Here is an 18,478-nt window from a genome sequence, read left to right as displayed (position 1 = left end):
TGGTTCAAGCGACTTGGCCCCAGGCACTAAGGATGGCTCCATGGCCTCCGCCTCAGGCACTAAAAATAACTCAGTTGCTGAGCAAAGGCCCCAGATGGGCAGAGCATTGTCCTGTAGGGGGCTTGCCAGATGGATCCTGGTCAGGGTGCATGCAGGAGTCTGTCTCCATGCCTCACCTCCTCTCACTTAATAAAAAAAGAAAAGACGAAAAGGGGAAAAAAGAAACCTGTTTTCTTCTTACTCCTACTAAGGAGTTTTTATTATTTAGTTCTACAAAATTGGAAGGCCTTAAAGCAGAACTCACAAAATAATTCCTTTTAAATGTAAATATATTTAAGGAAGACTGGTTACAGTTGGTGAATTTGCAATATTAAACTCATTTAAAAACTCAGTAACTAAGCACAAGAAGTTACTTAGCATAAGTACTCAATGAAGTTATTATTTTTCAAGAGAAAAAAACTAGATTAAGCTCCAAGCACCTTTGTTTTGGTTGTAAAATATTGCTCTAAAATAGAAAGGCACAAAACAGAATCAACCTCTTAATTATTATTCCTTTTCCAATTAGGAAAATAGAGATTCTCTCCATGGACTCACTTCTCCCACTCATTGAAACTGAACTTTTAACCTGACAGGCGGTGGTGCAATGTATAGAGCATTGGACTGGTCTCAGAGGACTGAGATTCAAAACCTCGAGGTCACTGGCTTGAGCACGAGCTCACCAGCTTGAGCGCGGGGTCGCTGACTTGAGCATGGAATCACAGACATGACCTCATGGTCGCTGGCTTGAGCTTAAAGGTCGCTGGCTTGAGCAGGGGGTCACTTACTCTGCTGTAGGCCCCTGGTCAAGGCATATATGAGAAAGCAATCAATGAACAACTAAGGAGTCACAACAAAGAATTGATGTTTTTCATCTCTTCCCCTTCCTGTCTGTCCCTATCTATCCTTCTCTCTGTCTCTGTCTCACACACACACACATACACAAAGAAATTAAACTTTTGAAAAACTTTTTTTTAATCTGCAGATTTCTCTGCAGTTTTAGGAATCAATCTATATGATACTGTTACTGAGGAGTTTGAGTTCTTGTCTGCTGATATAAAAGAGTTTAGACCAGAGGCACTGATGAAAGCAAAGGCAGGTTTACTGAGGCTCTGCAGAGGGTGAGGACATGGAGACAGGGTCCCAGGCTCTGCACCTGGAATGTGGAGCTCAGGGGTGTTTGTGGCTTGAGGGCATGGAAGTTGCTGGAATTAACCAATCAGGGAATAGGTTAGCAAGCTTCTCCCTTTTTGGAACACAGATGTCCGGTATATGAACAATGATGTCCAATATATATCAGCAAAGCAAAGCATTCTGGGATTGTGCAGCACTTATTATGGGATACAGAAAGAATCTTTCCCAATCAGGTACTGAATTTGTCTCTGTGATTTGTAGCTTGGCTTTAGATCTGAAAAAGAAACTTAAAAGGAGTCAGGTTATTTCCTGAACCATTGTTTTATAGCAACCTATTGAGAATCACCATAGTTCAGGTAGGGCTTGATTAGGTGGAGCAATTTTGGGGAACATTTTTTTCTCCCTGTTTCAATACAAGTTTTGGCTCAGAAAGATCCTGCTTCTTAAAGTGGTTGGCCTTTAAATTCTGAATGCAACTGAAAAGCATATTTTCATCATTCTTAGGTAGCTTGTACACACAGCTCCTCTGCTCATTATGGAAATAGCCTGCAGAAGTCATGGGAACAAATTTTCTAAAATATTTTGTTCACTGTAGGGGAAGGTCAGTGCCACTGTTTCCTTCCCCTTGAAGGAGCTTGTTTATCACTCGTGGCACCTTCCCTGTTCCCCCCGTGGGAGGTAAAGGATTCATCTGGTTAATAAGTATAACTAACTCCACGATGAGTACTGCCCTCAAACCTGGCTTCCCTGAGCTGTTCCTTTGGCCACCAAACTAAGCTACACCCCCAACTTCACCTTTGTCATGATGTTTTATGTCTCACTTTTATTTCTGAGCTGATTCAGCTCTCGAGCTGAGATAGAGTCTGTGTTTTTATTTCGGGTCCCATTGAATACTCCCAATACTTGGTGCTTGAAACAAAAATATGGACACGTACAAAAACAAGAGGTGAATTTGGGAAAGAAAGGTTGTTAGAAGAGGAAGGGGTTTATGGCTTTGGACTTTAGATGGCAGCATGTAAGCAGGTGTGTTGACTTCCACAGTTTTTCTGGGCTTACCTCAAGCCAGACAGGATTTTAGAATTATGCAGTTGACTGTGGGGGAATTATCATACTGGAGAACCTCCATTTATGACAGCATTATGCACCAAAAAAAAAAAAAAAAAAAAGTTGTATAGAAGTTAAGATTGCACTTTACAGATTCAAGAAAATGGTGCCCAGACCCCGCTGCCCTTACAAAAGTTTGGGAGGTGAGAGGGACATGGCAAGGGCTCCAGCTTGAGCAGATGCTTCCACATGTGCAGGAAACTAGGGGTACAGCCTGTAGCAGCTCACTGTGCAGGTAGAGTCTCCAGAGAAGTCGTTGCCCAGGTGAAGGAGCGACTGGAGAGAAAAGCAGCTTTGTCTTTTGGGGACTTTTCTCTTGAGGAGAAAACACTTTATACTAGTTTTACCACCTTTTTACCTGGGTCCACTGAGGCAGGGCAGCCATGCCCGTGTCCTAGAGGCTACCTTTCCATGATTCATACCAGATGCCTAGGTGAAAAGGGCTTAACCTACTCGCCCAAATCCCATCTGCAAGCAGGGCTGAGTTGGAAACTGGAGACTGTCTTAGAGTTCAGGGACCTTATCACAGACTCCAGAGTTTAAAAATGTCAGATACCTTCCAGGCGGTGATAGAATTCACAGGTGTTGGGCAGGTCGCCAGGAGGAAAAGCTGGTGATAATATACACGGGAATCAAAAATGGTGGGAGCACACAGTATTGAGGGACCAAATCTGAGGGATGGTCCTCACTCGCTGCCCTGCCCCCCTCTGCCCCTGTGCAGTGGTTCCCAAACATTCAGCGGCATCAGAACCCCCTACAGGGATGATGAAACCACGGGTGGCTGGGCCCCACCCCCTGAGATTCTGATTGGTTAGGTCTGGGCGGGCCTGAGAATAAGCATCTCTAAGAAGTCTCCAGTGCACCTAAGAGTGCTGGTCTGGGGTCCACACTTTGGGAACCACTGCCCCAGGGGAAGAGGCTTCAGAGCACCAGTTTGCTTCAGGTCAGGGGTCTGCCAGAGGTGGTTTCCAGCAGCAGCCCCCCTGGGTTGGCAGGGGAAATGTTCTCTAGGCGGAGGGGTTCTTAGGGTTAAGCAAATAACATTTTAAGTCAGTTAAAAACCTGGAAAAAAAAAGGGTGATAGTTACTGGTCCCCTGAAAGACCTCACCATTCCTTTTCCAATTAAAATAGAGAATGAGGCCTGACCTGTGGTGGCGCAGTGGATAAAGCATCGACCTGGAAATGCTGAGGTCGCCGGTTCGAAACCCTGGGCTTGCCTGGTCAAGGCACATATGGGAGTTGATGCTTCCAGCTCCTCTCTCCTCTCTCTCCCTCTCTCTCTCTCCTCTCTAAAAATGAATAAATTTAAATAAATAAATAAATAAATAAAAAATAAAAAATAAAATAAAATAAAATAGAGAATGAATTACCATTCTTTCTATTTTATGAAAAATAAAATGAACAGAGGGTTGGGATCCTGGATGTCGCCTCAGGTGAGAACAGTCTTTGCTCAGTTATTCTCTCTCCACCTTCCCTGAGTACCACCAGTCATAATCAGCAGGTTATTTACAAAAAAGTTCACCTTCTTTTAGGCCCTGTCACTATTGCCTGGGTTCAGCTGTTTACCATTTGTCCTGCAGAACTATTCAAATTCTCATGCCTCTGTTTTCTCACTTGTCAACCAACTGCAATGCTGTCAGACTTTAAAAAGAGTCGAAATATGTTACGGGGCTTAGCAGAGTGTCTGCCACACAGCAAGTGCGTTGTAGTTTCATTACCTGTTACCTAGTGTTCTAGGGTAGAAATACAAGCTACCGGAGGAGTGCCTGACCTGGGCAGGAAAGCCACAGGATGGTGAACCCCCGACCTCAAGGAAGCAGGAGTATGAGCTGGCAAAGGAGCAGCGGGATCTGGGTGGGAGCAGGCTCATTCCACAAAGGAGATGCTCTGACCCCCCTGAAAAAGGAAGAAGTGGTCAGATTGGAGGGACTGGTGGACGGCCAGGAAAGCTGGAACATGAGAGTGGCTGGAGTGGGACTGGAGGAGCCTAGAAAGGGCTAGGTTGTTCCAGAATTTCTGGAGCACACAGGATTCTTGTCCGTTAATGCCATATAACTGAGCTGGGGGAATAAGCTTACACAGATAATCTTAAATGCAAGGCAGCACGTGACAAGGAGTGCAGTGAACTGCTGGTACCAGGAGTCTGCCAAGAGGCATCCATCATCCCTTCTGCGGCTATTTCCAGTTAAACTGTTTGACACCCACGTCCTGAGTTTTACGTGTGCTTTGGCCCTATGTGCCCTGTTCTTGCTGGGCTGTGCTGTCCTCGCTGTAAGATACTCTTCACTGCATGTGAACCCTGTGACCCAAGCTGTCTCCAGGTCTCAATGGGTGTTTCCTCGGACCTTCAGGATCTTCCTGGTATACCAGACTCAGGTACCCGGCATGCCAGCGGCATCCACCCCGTGTCCAGGCTGCACTTCCAGTTGTGGACATGGACCCAGCCTGAACACAGGGCAGCTATTGGACCTGGCCTGGTGCCCACCCATGCCAACCTGTCCTGCCCTTCCGTCTCAGCAGCTTCTCTGATTCTACAGGGCCAAGTCCTACTTTCTACTCATCCCTAGCCCCAGAGATGATGGACACTGGGCTTCTGAAAGGGGGAGAGTCGGTGTGCATTGGAATGGTGGGTGCGTAGTTTTCGTATAAGATGTGGAACTCAAGTTGGTGTGACAGGGAAGAGCTGAACATAATGAAGGAAGGAAAAGTTAGGGTGGGTGTTTAATGTGAGGAAGAATACAACGAGAGGGTCTCTGCCAGGGACTGAGAGGAAAAATCAGGGAGTGAGACCAGGAAGGCACAGAAACTGAGTCCCAGACAAGTGTTTACGAAAGTGCTCTAAGTGGTGATCTATGATGTTTTACGAGTTGTTAGACTGTTAGAGATCTGATGCATTTTCACATCTGTTATTATTACTTATAGGGAAATCTCCTTTAAGCAATGGAGCGCTCCACCAGTGACCACCACAAAGTCGACATTTATCCTGTTCCATGATGCACAGACAAGTACAGCTTACGCAGAGTCAGCTGAAGGTCCCTGGGGTCCAACTTCTTGAATTCTGGAATCATACTACCTATGTGGCCTTGAGCAAGTTACTCAGCTTCCTCATTTTTCCCATCTGTCATATGTATTAAAATAGAACCTGTTTCATGGAGTTGTTAAGAGGGTCAGATAATTTAATATGTATGCTTAAAATAGGTCCACTTACATAGTAAGTTAGCAAATCACTGTTTCAATATTATTCTATATAATTGTTATTATACAACTATTACTTATGAATTATTATATGACTGGTATTAGTCAATATTTTGAATGCTGCTTTAGACATGAGTTCACATCTTTCATATAATTGTTTCTTTTTTAAAATCATTTTTTACTGTGACTTTCACTGCATACCAAGACAAGTGCTTAAGATTTATATGAACATTTTCATTCACATGACCATATAATTTATCCTTCAAAATGGGATACTGAGAGAGATTTGAGCTGCTATGAACAGTGACACTAAGTCAACCAGCATGGGCTGGTGCCTGTCGTCTCCTAAATCAGTGAATAAGAAATGGTGGCTCCCGGGTAATGCCACCCTGATCAAGAAACAGGAATGTCACTAGACTCTCATCAGCTTCCCCCATATCTCCTGTAGGTCACAACCTCTCCCCAGACCCATCATGTAATAGCTAGCCTCTCCTTTACGGTAACAGTTCACATGCTTTCATTTGTGTTGTACACCTAAATTTGTACTCTTAAGAAATATAACGTATTTTTTATGTTTTTATTTTTTATTGATTTTAATTTATTGTGTTTACATAGATTCTACTGTTGCCCCGAATGCATCCCCCCACCCCATATTCCCCTCAACATCTCCTTACCCTCCTCCCGACAGCGCCCTCCCCCCTTCCCTTCAGGTTTATCCCATCCTATCATCCCCTTTCCTTCTGTCCTCTTTCCCTCTGGTCCCTTTGATCTCTCCTCTGTTTCAATTCTGTTTCTCAGTTCACATTGTTCATTGGATTCCTCAAATGAGTGAGGTCATATGATATTTTTCTTTTTCTGCCTGGTTTATTTCACTTAACATAATAGTTTTCAGGTCCATCCATGTTGTCACAAAAGGTAAGATTTCCTTCTTTTTCATGGCCCCATAGTATTCCATTGTGTATATGTACCACCGTTTTTTAATCTGCTCGTCTACTGATGGACACTTAGGCTGTTTCCAGATCATCGCTATTGTGAACAATGCTGCCATAAACATGGGGATGCATTTCTCCTTTTAAAATAGTTCTATGGTGTTCTTGGGGTATATTCCTAAAAGTGGGATAACTGGGTCAAAGGCAGTTCAATTTTTAATTTTTTGAGGAATCTCCAAACTGTTTTCCACAGTGGCTGCACCAGTCTACATTCCCACCAGCAGTGCAGGAGGGTTCCCCTTTCTCCACATCCTTGCCAGCACTTATTCTGTGTTGTTTTGTTGATGAGCACCATTCTGACTGGTGTGAGGTGATAACTCATTGTGGTTTTAATTTGCATTTCTCTAATGATTTACACTGGGAAACAGATTTTTTTTCATTTTCTGTTGGATGAGATTTTAGAACTGTTTCTATATATTTCTGCAATGCTAATTCCAAATCTGAAATCTGTTTTTTGATGCATGTTCTAGTTTTTATGCAATTTTAGTTTCTTTTTGTTACAGTTAATGGCATGCATTAGTTTTTAAATTAGAGTTAAAGGGCAATGACTCTTCCATCGAACATAACCACAAGGCAATTAATGTTTTACAAACATCACTTTTACATAATTGTGGTTGTTTTTAAATGTAAAAATTATCTGATAAAAACACCCTCTTATTTTGTTTTAATATGGAATCCTGGCTTCTTCGAACAGGCGTAAATGTAAGAATAGTCCTGACACTTTCTGTTATATATGTGACTGTTACACACTCCAACGTCAAAGGTGAAATATTTCATCATTTGTGACACGTGCATATATTGCCTATTTTCAAGTTCCCCTTGGCGATCAAGACAAGAATTGGGCTCCTCATATTGTGTGTCATAATTCTGATGAAATGCTTCGTGACTGGACAAAAGGAAAAAGCAAAGGAATGCCATTTGGTATTCCCATGGTTTGGTGTAAACCTAAGGACCACAGCAGTGACTGTTATTTCTGTCTGATCCATACAAAGGGCATTGGAAAGAAAAAACAGCATATGATCGCATATCCTAATATTCCTTCAGCAATACGACCTATCCCACGCTCGGAGACACTCCTGGTTCCAGTTTTCAATGGTTTTCTTTCTTCTAAGAATGAAGAAAGTAAACATGGTGATCAAGTGTATTTTGATAAGATGCATGAGGAAATGATTGTAGAATCTGAAGTGTCTTCTTCTGATGCCAAGCAGTCATTAACCCCTCAGCAGTTTAGTCAACCTGAATTGAATGACTTAGTAAGAGATTTGGGCCTATCAAAGAAAGCAGCTGAGTTATTAGCCTCCAGACTTCAAGAAAAAAAAATGTACTTCACTGGTCAGCTAAAGTATCCCATTTCAGGAAGCATGAACAAATTTTTATGGACTTTTTTTCCGAAGACAAACACTTTGTTTACTGTCATGATATTAGTAGTCTTCTCAGCCAGCTAGGTGATACCACTTACAGTCCAACAGAACGGCAGCTATTTCTTGACAGCTCTAAACGGAGTCTGAAATGTGTTCTCCTACACAATGGTAATGTTTATGCAGCGGTTCCAATTGGTTATTCAACTCATCTGCAAGAAGATTATAATGACATAAAAATTGTCCTCAACTTTCTGAAGTATGAGGACCATAACTGGATCATTTGTGTGGATCTTAAAATGGTAAATTTTCTACTAGGACAATAGAGAAGTTTCATAAAGTATCCTTGCATTCTGTGTTTGTGGGACAGCCGAGCTTGGGAGAAACACTGGACACAGAAGGAGTGGCCGAAATGTGAAACTCTGGAAGTAGGGATGCAAAATATTGTGAATGAACCTGTAGTTAATCAAGACAGGATCATTTTTCCCCCACTACACATCAAACTTGGCTTAATGAAGCAGTTTGTTCAGGCTTTGAACAGAGAAAGTGAATGCTTTCAACATGTTATTTCTGCTTTTCCTGGATTGTCTTTCGAGAAGATAAAATTAGGTGTATTTGATGGACCTCAAATTCAAACCCTCATATGTGATGAAGAATTTGCCAGAAGATGAATAAGGAGGAGAAAGCAGCATGGCAGTCTTTTGTGGCAGTTACAAAAAACTTCCTTGGCAAGAAAAAATACAGAAAACTATGAACTTCTGCTTCAAAGGATGCTGTTGTCTTTCTGAGACATTGGATGTAACATGAGCATTAAGATTCACTTCCTGAACAGTCACCTTGATAAGTTTCCCAAAAATCTTGGAGCTGTTAGTGATGAGCAGACCACTGCTGGAGCATCAAACGAGATTGTCCTTAACAAGTACACAAACGCAAGAGCTACAAATGCAAATTTTTGCCTGAATAGAATTTAAATAAATTTTGCACAATTTTATAATTAAAATAAGTGTTTTAATATGTTCTATTTTGAAATTGTAGACAAATTCTGATGCAATTATATCTTTTAGTGTATTAGTGTATTTACTGCATTATATAAATTATTATATTTTCACAAAGATGATGCCCAAGAAGACATTCTACTTCATTATGTTAAACTAAATGTTGAAAATTTTACAATAAGATGAAAACCTAAAATTTTGAATTGCAAAAAAATTGTAGCTTACATAGAAAAACTAATATCAGATTTGATATCAGCATACTCGAATTAGGTAAGAACAAGTGTATTTGTGGATGCAACAAAAATTTTGTTCCCCAGTGTTAGTGATATTGAGCATTTTTTCATATGCCTATTGGCCATCTGTATGTCCTCTTTGGAGAAGTGTCTATTCATTTCTTTTACCCATTTTTTGATTGGATTGTTTATCTTCCTGGTGTTGAGTTTTACAAGTTCTTTATAAATTTTGGTTATTAACCCCTTATCAGACGTATTGTCAAACATATTCTCCTAATGTGTAGTTTGTCTTTTTATTCTGTTCTTATTGTCTTTGGCTGTGCAAAAGCTTTTTAGTTTGATATAGTCCCATTTGTTTATCCTGTCTTTTATTTCACTTGCCCTTGGAGATAAATCAGCAAATATATTGCTGCGAGAGATGCAATAGAGCTTACTGCTATGTTTTCTTCTAAGATACTTATGGTTTCACGGCTTACATTTAAGTCTTTTATCCATTTTGAGTTTATTTTTGTGAATGGTGTAAGTTGGTGGTCTAGTTTCATTTTTTTGTAGGTAGCTGTCCAATTTTTCCAACACCATTTGTTAAAGAGGTTGTCTTTATTACATTGTATGCCTTTACCTTCTTTGTCAAATATCAGTTGTCCATAAAGGTGTGGATTTATTTCTGGGTTCTCTGTTCTATTTCATTGATCTATATGCCTGTTCTTATGCCAGTACCAAGCTGTTTTGAGTACAATGGCCTTGTAGTATAACTTGATATCAGGAAGTGTGATACCTCCCACTTTATTCTTCCTTTTAAAGACTGCTGAGGCTATTCGTGTTCTTTTTTGGTTCCATATAAGTTTTTGGAATATGTGTTCTATATCTTTGAAGTATGTCATCGGTATTTTAATTGGTATTGCATTGAATTTATAAATTGCTTTGGGTAATATAGACATTTTAATTATATTTATTCTTCCTAACCATGAGCATGGTATATGCTTCTACTTGTTTGTATCTTCCTTGATTTCTCTTATCAATGTTTTATAATTTTTCGAGTACAAGTCTTTAATCTCCTTGGTTAAATTTAGAACCATACAAAAACAATGACAAAAAAGAAAAGAGAAGAACCAAACAAGATACAGAGCTATCGGAAAACAATATATAAAATGGCATTAGAAAAGCTCAAGTGTCAATAATTGTATAAATGTAAATGTATTGGACTCACCAATAAAAAGACACAGAGTTGCAGAGTGGATCAAAAAAGAAAATCCAATGATATGTGGCCTTCATGAAACACATTTAAGCTACAAGGATAAAAAACAAATTCAAAGTGAAAGGTTAGAAAACAATTCTCCAAGCAAATAATATCCAAAGAAAAGCAAGTGTAGCCAGTCTCATTCATATCTAACAATGCTGACTACAAGACAGCAAAGGTAATCAGAGACAAAGATGGCCATTTCATAATGATAAAGGGGACATTGAATCAAGAAGACATAACACTTCTTAATATATATGCACCAAACCAAGGAGCACCAAAGTATAGAAGACATCTACTAACTGATCTAAAATAAAACTAACAAAAATACAAGCATACTTGGAGACCTCAATATACTGCTGATGGCTCTAGATCATTCATGCAAACAGAAAATCAATAAAGAAATATTGGCCTTAACCAAAAGACTACAACAATTGGATATGGTAAACATCTACAGGACATTTCACTCCAAAACACCAAAGTATACATTTTTCTCCAGTGTACGTGGAACATTCTCAAGAATTGACCATATGTTGAGAAACAAAACTAACATCAACAAATTCAGAAAGATTGAAATTATACCAAGCATATTTTCTGACCACAAAGCTTTGAAAGTAGAATTCAACTGCAAAAAAGAAGTAAACAAACCCACAAAAATGTGGAAATTAAACAACATACTTCTAAAGTGGGTCAATGAAGAATTAAAAGCAGAGAAAAAAAGATATATACAGACACACCAAAATGACAATATGAATTATCAGAATCTTTAATATGCTGCAAAAGTAGTAATAAGAAGGAAGTTCATATCATTACAGGATTATATGAAAAATAAGAGAAAGCTCAAGTAAACAACTTAACATCACATCTTAAGGAACTAGAAAAACAAGAACATAGGCAACTCAAAACCAGCAGAAGAAAGGAAATAATAAAAATCAGACCAGAAATAAATGAAGTAGAGAACAGAAATACTACAGAAAAAAGTCAATAAAACAAGGAGCTGGTTTTTTGAAAAGATCAACAAAATCGACTAAACCCTTGGCAAGACTCACTAAGGAGAACAGACAAAGGACTCATATAAACAAAATCCAAAATGAAAGAGGGAAAATTACCACAGATATCATAGATATACAAAGAATTATTGTAGAATACTATGAAAAACTATATGCCACCAAATTTAACAATGTAGAAGAAATGGATAAATTCCTAGAATAATACAATCTTCCTAGACTGATTCATGAAGAAGTAGAGAGCCTAAACAGACCCATAAGCAGGGAAAAAATAAAAACAACTATCAAAATCCTCCCCAAAAAATAAAATTCCAGGGCCAGACAGGTATACTAGAGAATTCTATCAAACATTCAAAGAAGATTTGGTTTCTATTCTACTCAAAGTCTTCCCAAATATTGAAAAAGCAAGACTTCCAAATACATTTTGTGAAGTCAACATACATACCCTCATACCAAAACCTGGCAAGGACAACACAAAAAAAGAAAACTGCAGACCAATATCTCTAATGATTACAGATGCAAAAATCCTAAACAAAATACTAGCAAATCGAATACAACAACACATTAAAAAAATAATTCATTATGATCAAGTGGGATTCATCCCAGAATCACAAGAATGGTTCAACATACGTAAAACAGTTAACATAATACACCATATCAACAAAACAAAGAACAAAAACCATTATGATCATATTAATAGATGCAGAAAAGGCATTCGATTAAATACAACACCATTTTATGTTTAAAACACTCAACAAAATGGGTATAGAAGGAAAATATCTCAACATAATAAAGGCCATTTATGAAAAACCATCAGCTAACATAATATTAAATGGCAAAAAACTGAGGACTTTTCCTCTAAAATCAGGAACAGGACAAGGTTGTCCACTCTCTCCATTCTTATTCAACATAGGGTTTCATTTTTTGCAGATGATACGATCCTGTACATCGAAAACCCCAAAGACTCCACAAAAAGACTATTAGAAATAATAAACCAATACAGTAAGGTCACAGGATACAAAATTAATATACAGAAGTCTATTGCCTTCTTATATGCAACAATGAAACTTCAGAAAATAAACTAAAAAAAAAATGTCTTTTGCGGTTGCAACAAAAAAATAAAATACCTAGGAATAAACATAACAAAGAATGTAAAGGACCTATATAATAAAAAGTACAAAGCATTGTTAAGGGAAATCGAAAAAGATACAATGAAATGAAAAAATATTCCTTGTTCTTGGATAGAAAAAATAAATATAGTTAAAATGACCATTTTACCCAAACCAATATACAAATATAATGCAATTCCCATCAAAATTCCAATGTCATTTTTTAAAGAAATGGAACAAAAATCATCAGGTTTATATGGAAATATAAAAAAACCTTGAGTAGCCAAAATAATCCTAAGGAAAAAGAACAAAGCTGGGGGCATTACAATACCTGATTTCCAATTATATTATAGAGCCACAATAATCAAAACAGCATGGTATGGCAGAAAAATAGACACTAAGACCAGAGGAACAGAATAGAGAGCCCAGAAATAAAACCACACATATATGGTCAAGTCATCTTTGATAAAGGAGCCAAAAACACACAATGGAGAAAAGAAAGCCTCTTTAATACATATTGCTGGGAAAACTGGAGAGCCACATGCAAAAGAATGAAACTTGACTACAGTTTGTCCTCTTATACCAAAATTAATTCAAAATGGATCAAAGGCCTAAATATAAGATTTTTTTTTTTCATTTTTCTGAAGCTGGAAACGGGGAGGCAGTCAGACAGACTCCCGCATGCGCTCGACCGGGATCCACCCGGCATGCCCACCAGGGGGCGATGCTTTGCCCCTCTGAGGTGTCGCTCTGTTGCCAGAGCCATTCCAGCGCCTGAGGCAGAGGCCACAGAGCCATCCCCAGCGCCCGGGCCATCTTTGCTCCAATGGAGCCTCGCTGCAGGAGGGGAAGAGAGAGAGACAGAGAGGAAGGAGAGGGGAAGGGGTGGAGAAGCAAATGGGTGCCTCTCCTGTGTGCCCTGGCTGGGAATCGAACCCAGGACTCCTGCACACCAGGCCAATGCTCTAACACTGAGCCAACCAGCCAGGGCCCTAAATATAAGATCTTAAACAATAAATTACATAGACGAAAACATAGGTGCTAAACTCATGGACCTTGGCCATAGAGAACATTTTATGAATTTGATTCCAAATGCAAGGGAAGTGAAGGCAAAGATAAGTGAATGAGACTACATCAGAACAAGAAGCTTGTGCACAGCAAAAAAACAAACAAACTGACAACAAAACAGACAGTCAACTAAATGGGAGATGATTTTCAAACAACAGCTCAGATAAGGGCCTAATATCCAAAATATACAAAGAACTCACAAAACTCAACAACAAACAAGCAAACAATCCAATTAAAAAATGGAAAGAAGATATGAACAGACACTTCTCCCAGGAAGAAATTCAAATGGCCAATAAATATATAAAAAGATGCTCGTCTTCACTACCTATTAGAAAATGCAAATCAAAACTACAATGAGATACCACCTCACACCTGTTAGATGAGCTATTATCAACAAGAAAGGTAACAAGTGTTGGAGAGGCTGTGGAGAAAAAGGAACCCTCATTCACTATTGATGGGAATGTAAAGTAGTACAACCATTATGGAAGAAAGTATGGTGGTTCTTCAAAAAATTAAGAATAGAACTACCATATGACCCAGCAATCCCTCTACTGGGTATATACCCCCAAAACTCAAAAATATTGGTACGTAAAGACACATGCAGCCCCATGCTCATTGCAGCATTGTTCACAGCGGCCAAGACATGGAAACAACCAAAAAGCCCTTCAATAGATGACTGGATAAAGAAGATGTAGTACATATATACTATGGAATACTACTCAGCCCTATGAAATGATGACATAGGATCATTTACGACAACATGGATGGACCTTGATGACATTATACGGAGTGAAATAAGTAAATCAGAAAAAAACTAAGAACTGTATGATTCCATACATAGGTAGGACACAAAATTGAGACTCATGGACATAGATTAGAGTGCAGTGGTTACCAGTGAGAGGGGATTGGAAGAGAGGGATGGGGTGGGGGGAAGGGAGGGGCATAAAGAAAACCAAATAAAAGGTGACAGAGGGAAAAAAATGGCGCTGGGCAGCCAAGTGTGTGCTTGCCCTCAGGGTAGGGCAGTTGACTGCAAATTGTAGATTGCATTCCTGCTTGGGAGGAGCTATTGTTTTGTTAATGTTTGCTGGAGGAGGGGTCTTTGTGGGCCCAGGTAGTTTTGTAGGGAGAGCAGAGAGAATGCAGAGTGCTGAAGAAGAAGCCAGTTTTGCAGAGAGTGAGAAGGTGTGCGGATGAGGAATCAGAGCTGAGGGGTTTTGGGAGCCCTACTGAGGCTTGTGAAGGCCTTCAATTCTAGGAAGAATCGGAGAGGATCCTCCTGGTTGTGGAACCAGAGAATGCATTAGGGGCTTTGGGAGCCCTGAATGAAAGGGAAGTATTTTCCCTGTGTGTATGCTAGTCAGCTAGTGCGAGACTTTAATAAAGGAATGGCACACTATTTTTTGGCTCTATTGTTTCTTCATCAGCTGCCTGAATTCATTGAGAACCTGCATGGCCATGGTGGTGGCGGCCACTGGCCATACAGTAGCCCTGGCCCATTTCTAGTCAGAAGAAACCTGGATTTGGTAAGCAACACATCCAGCTTTTTAGTATGACCATATTCATATATAATGTTCACATATTTGTTAACTATGTAGTTCAAGGAAAGTGAAAAGAACAGAATACTAGGGATATAGCTCTGACCCTTAGAGCTGCCTATAAACTCAGCTATGGCCCCAGTACGTGGGCCATACCTGTGCCTATGTTGATCTGAATGCATATACATGCTATAACATGGATGTAATCTAAAGTTCTCTGATATATTTTGCCTGATGCAAACAAAATCTTCAGTCTCAAAGCTAAATTTAGCATTCTAGCCTTCATTCACCTTTTCAATCTTAAAGAGTTAATACATCTCTCTAGGTTACATGGTTTACAAGAGAACGAGGCTTTCAGAAAATATGGTTTGTCATGTACAATGAGGAATAAATGTGTGAGTCCTAGGTCGGTCCTCACATGCAAGAATATCAAAGGAAAAAAATGAATAAACTAAATTTTTGCTTAAATTAGGGCTGATTTCTAAATCATAGCAGATGGTTAACTAAGGAAAAGAGATGACTCACCCTATCTATTTAGAGAAAACCAGCGAACAGACTGTTATCCATACTCTTATGAGTTTGTTTGCTTATGAACTCCAGCCTGAAACATTTACCAAATTTATTAAATCGTCCCACTGTAAAATTGGCTTAGTACAAAAACATGCAGGAAATCGCTATTAACCAGTCTTTATAATAGAGAGATACATGCACCCACCAAACTAAGGTCCCCAAAACAACATGTTTCCAAGTGGGTCCTCTTCCATGGTACCAGTTGCCCAAGTCTGCTTTTGTGACTGTGATTTGTCTGTAGTGTCCTCACACCCAAAGGCTGATTTCAGCCCCATGTCAATCAACACAAGGCCCACCTCTATATCAATGTCTACTGCAACCCAAGCACACTAAATTCATAAGCAAGTAAGAATGCAGAGCCTGTTGCCCCCAAATTCCTTACCCCCCCAGGTCCCCACTTTATATGCTAATGTGTGCATTTCACCTTGAAGCCCATCTCCCACGGGGTGGGTCAGCCTACCTTGCATTCTTTGTTCCCTCTTCTCAGTTCTCAGGCAGTTACTTTGCAAAACAATTCATCTTTCTCAAGTTCTACCTCAGACCTAAGTGCCAGCACTCACTGAGGCAGTTAGCACTCAGAGATTTCCAGTCATTGTGCACATTTTAAATTCCAAAACATTTTTGATGATGTTTACTCTAAAGGAGTTCCAGTTGTAGAGGCTGAAGAACTGTCACTTAGAATACAAAAGTCAATTGTGTGTTTTCCTCCATTTTACTACACCTAACAGGAGTCTAAAATACCTATTCTCTGTATTCTCTATTCTATGCTAACTAGGTATTCTCTGGAGTTTAAGAGACTAAATCACAACTCATTCTCCTCCTGCTGCCTTGTATTTTATTTCTATAGTTTTGTTGATTATAAGTCAGAATCTAAGAAAAAGAAAGAAGTAGTATCTCAGTTAAAACTTGTTTTTGCTCTGCCTTTGCAATTGACCTTGACACCACTGTCTTTTTATCTATTTTCTTGATGCAACAGAGGCTAATCACTGTCCTCTCTACATCTTCAGTGTCTGCCGGTACACAATAAATACTCAGCAATGATTTCTGATTGCAGCACAGTTGATTTTTAAAATTTTTTATTGATTCATTTTTAGAGAGAGGAGAAGGAAGTGAGAGAAAGAGAGAAACATCAGTTTTGTTCCACTTATTTATGCCATCATAGGTTGATTCTTGTATATGCCTTGACTGGAGATTGAACCCTCAGCCTTGGCAGATCGGGATGATGCTCTAACCAACTGAGTTACCCAGCCAGGGCCAACAGTACAGCAACATGAGGATTGGGGCACTGACATCCTGCATAGACAAAAATCCATATACAATTTTAATTCCCTCCAAAATTAACTACTATAGCCAACTGTTTTTGTATGTTGTGGATACTAGATACTGTATTCTTACAATAAAGGAAGTTAGAGAAAATGATACGTTACTAAAAATCATAAGGAAGAGAAAATACATGTAGAGTATTTACTAAAAAAAAAAAATCTGTGTATAAGTGGACCCATGCAGTTCAAACCCTTGTTGTTTGGGGGTCAGTTCTAATTTTTATTTTAAATAATAATAATCACACTGTCAATGCCTTATAAAAGTGTAAGCAGGCAAATATGGGCATGGATTTGACTTGCCTGCCACAAGTTATAGTATTTTGAATAGTTCTTCTTGTTTTGTGCCTGTGGGTCCCTGTGGGTTTTGTTGCATGTTTGCAGAGAAGGTATACTGCCTCCCTCCCCTAGTTCCCCCAGTCACTTAGATGGCTGCATTTTTACACTGATGCTCCTATCTCATTTGGAGGGATTGAGCTAACTTGCCAGTGTGTGGGCTCATCCACATGACTCCCCTGCAGAAAAACATAAAGCAGATTGTTCTGTTTTTTAACAGTGTTTGAAATGAGCTTGTCTTTCTCTTCTCTTTTCCGATTCCTTGATGACTTCCATTAATCCCAATTAACATTGTGTATAACATACAATTTCCAAGATCTCAGAGGTAGTCCTATCACATGTTACGGCCTCTGTCCCTACTTCTTTATGTGAGTGTGGGGACCTGGAAGTGTCCTCCCTATTGTGAATTTCATGGGTCCATCCATCAGTTTGAGCAAGTAGGTAGATGTTTGCTGTTTCTACAGTTTAGAGAGAAAGGACATTATCAAGAAAATTGAAAGACATTTAGGTTGAAGAATTGAATTAAAAGATAACTTTTATTGTGGTGAAATTTCTGATTAACGTCAAAAGAGTCTTGAGCCAGGTACCGTAACAAATCAAAGACTGGGGAGCAGAGATATTTGAGAGCAGGAAGGTATTGATTTAAGATGAAAATCACAGAAAAATATTACATAAAGAGAGGACCAATGTAAAGAAGGTATGAACACAATTACCAATTATAGTGAAGTCATGCTGAGAACAATGCCAAATATATCAAGTTACCTGGTTAATATAGATGATGAGCCAGATGGTAAATAATCCAGATAAAATGTACACTTCAGCATTTTAAATTTTAAGCTGTTGTCTCCCAAGGGGAGAACTAAACAATCATCACTAACATGAATTAATATGAATAGGAATGTTACAGTATGAAAAACAGTTCTGATATTATAAGGAACATGGTTTATAAGAGATGGGTTTTAATGGAATTAAATTTCAAGTGTTCCCCAGAAAGGTAATTTTTAAAAAGTTGTTCTTTCAAGCAAGTCAAGTGTATCATGAGTAAAATAAACTCACCCTAAAAGGAATGGCAATACTGATTGATTAGTAAACTTTACTTCTCTGGTCCTTGTCCAATTGCCAGAGAGGCTCATTCTCATAATCTCACCCGCAAAGGAGAAAAGAATTAGGAAATAATTTGATGTATGCTTTGCTGAAAAGAACCATTTCTCTTAAGAAGTACCTTGAAGAATTCATAGAAAGAAGACAG

Source organism: Saccopteryx leptura, chromosome 3, assembly GCF_036850995.1.
Source record: "Saccopteryx leptura isolate mSacLep1 chromosome 3, mSacLep1_pri_phased_curated, whole genome shotgun sequence".
NCBI classification, from domain to species: domain Eukaryota; kingdom Metazoa; phylum Chordata; class Mammalia; order Chiroptera; family Emballonuridae; genus Saccopteryx; species Saccopteryx leptura.
Note: the sequence above shows the minus strand (reverse complement) of the source record.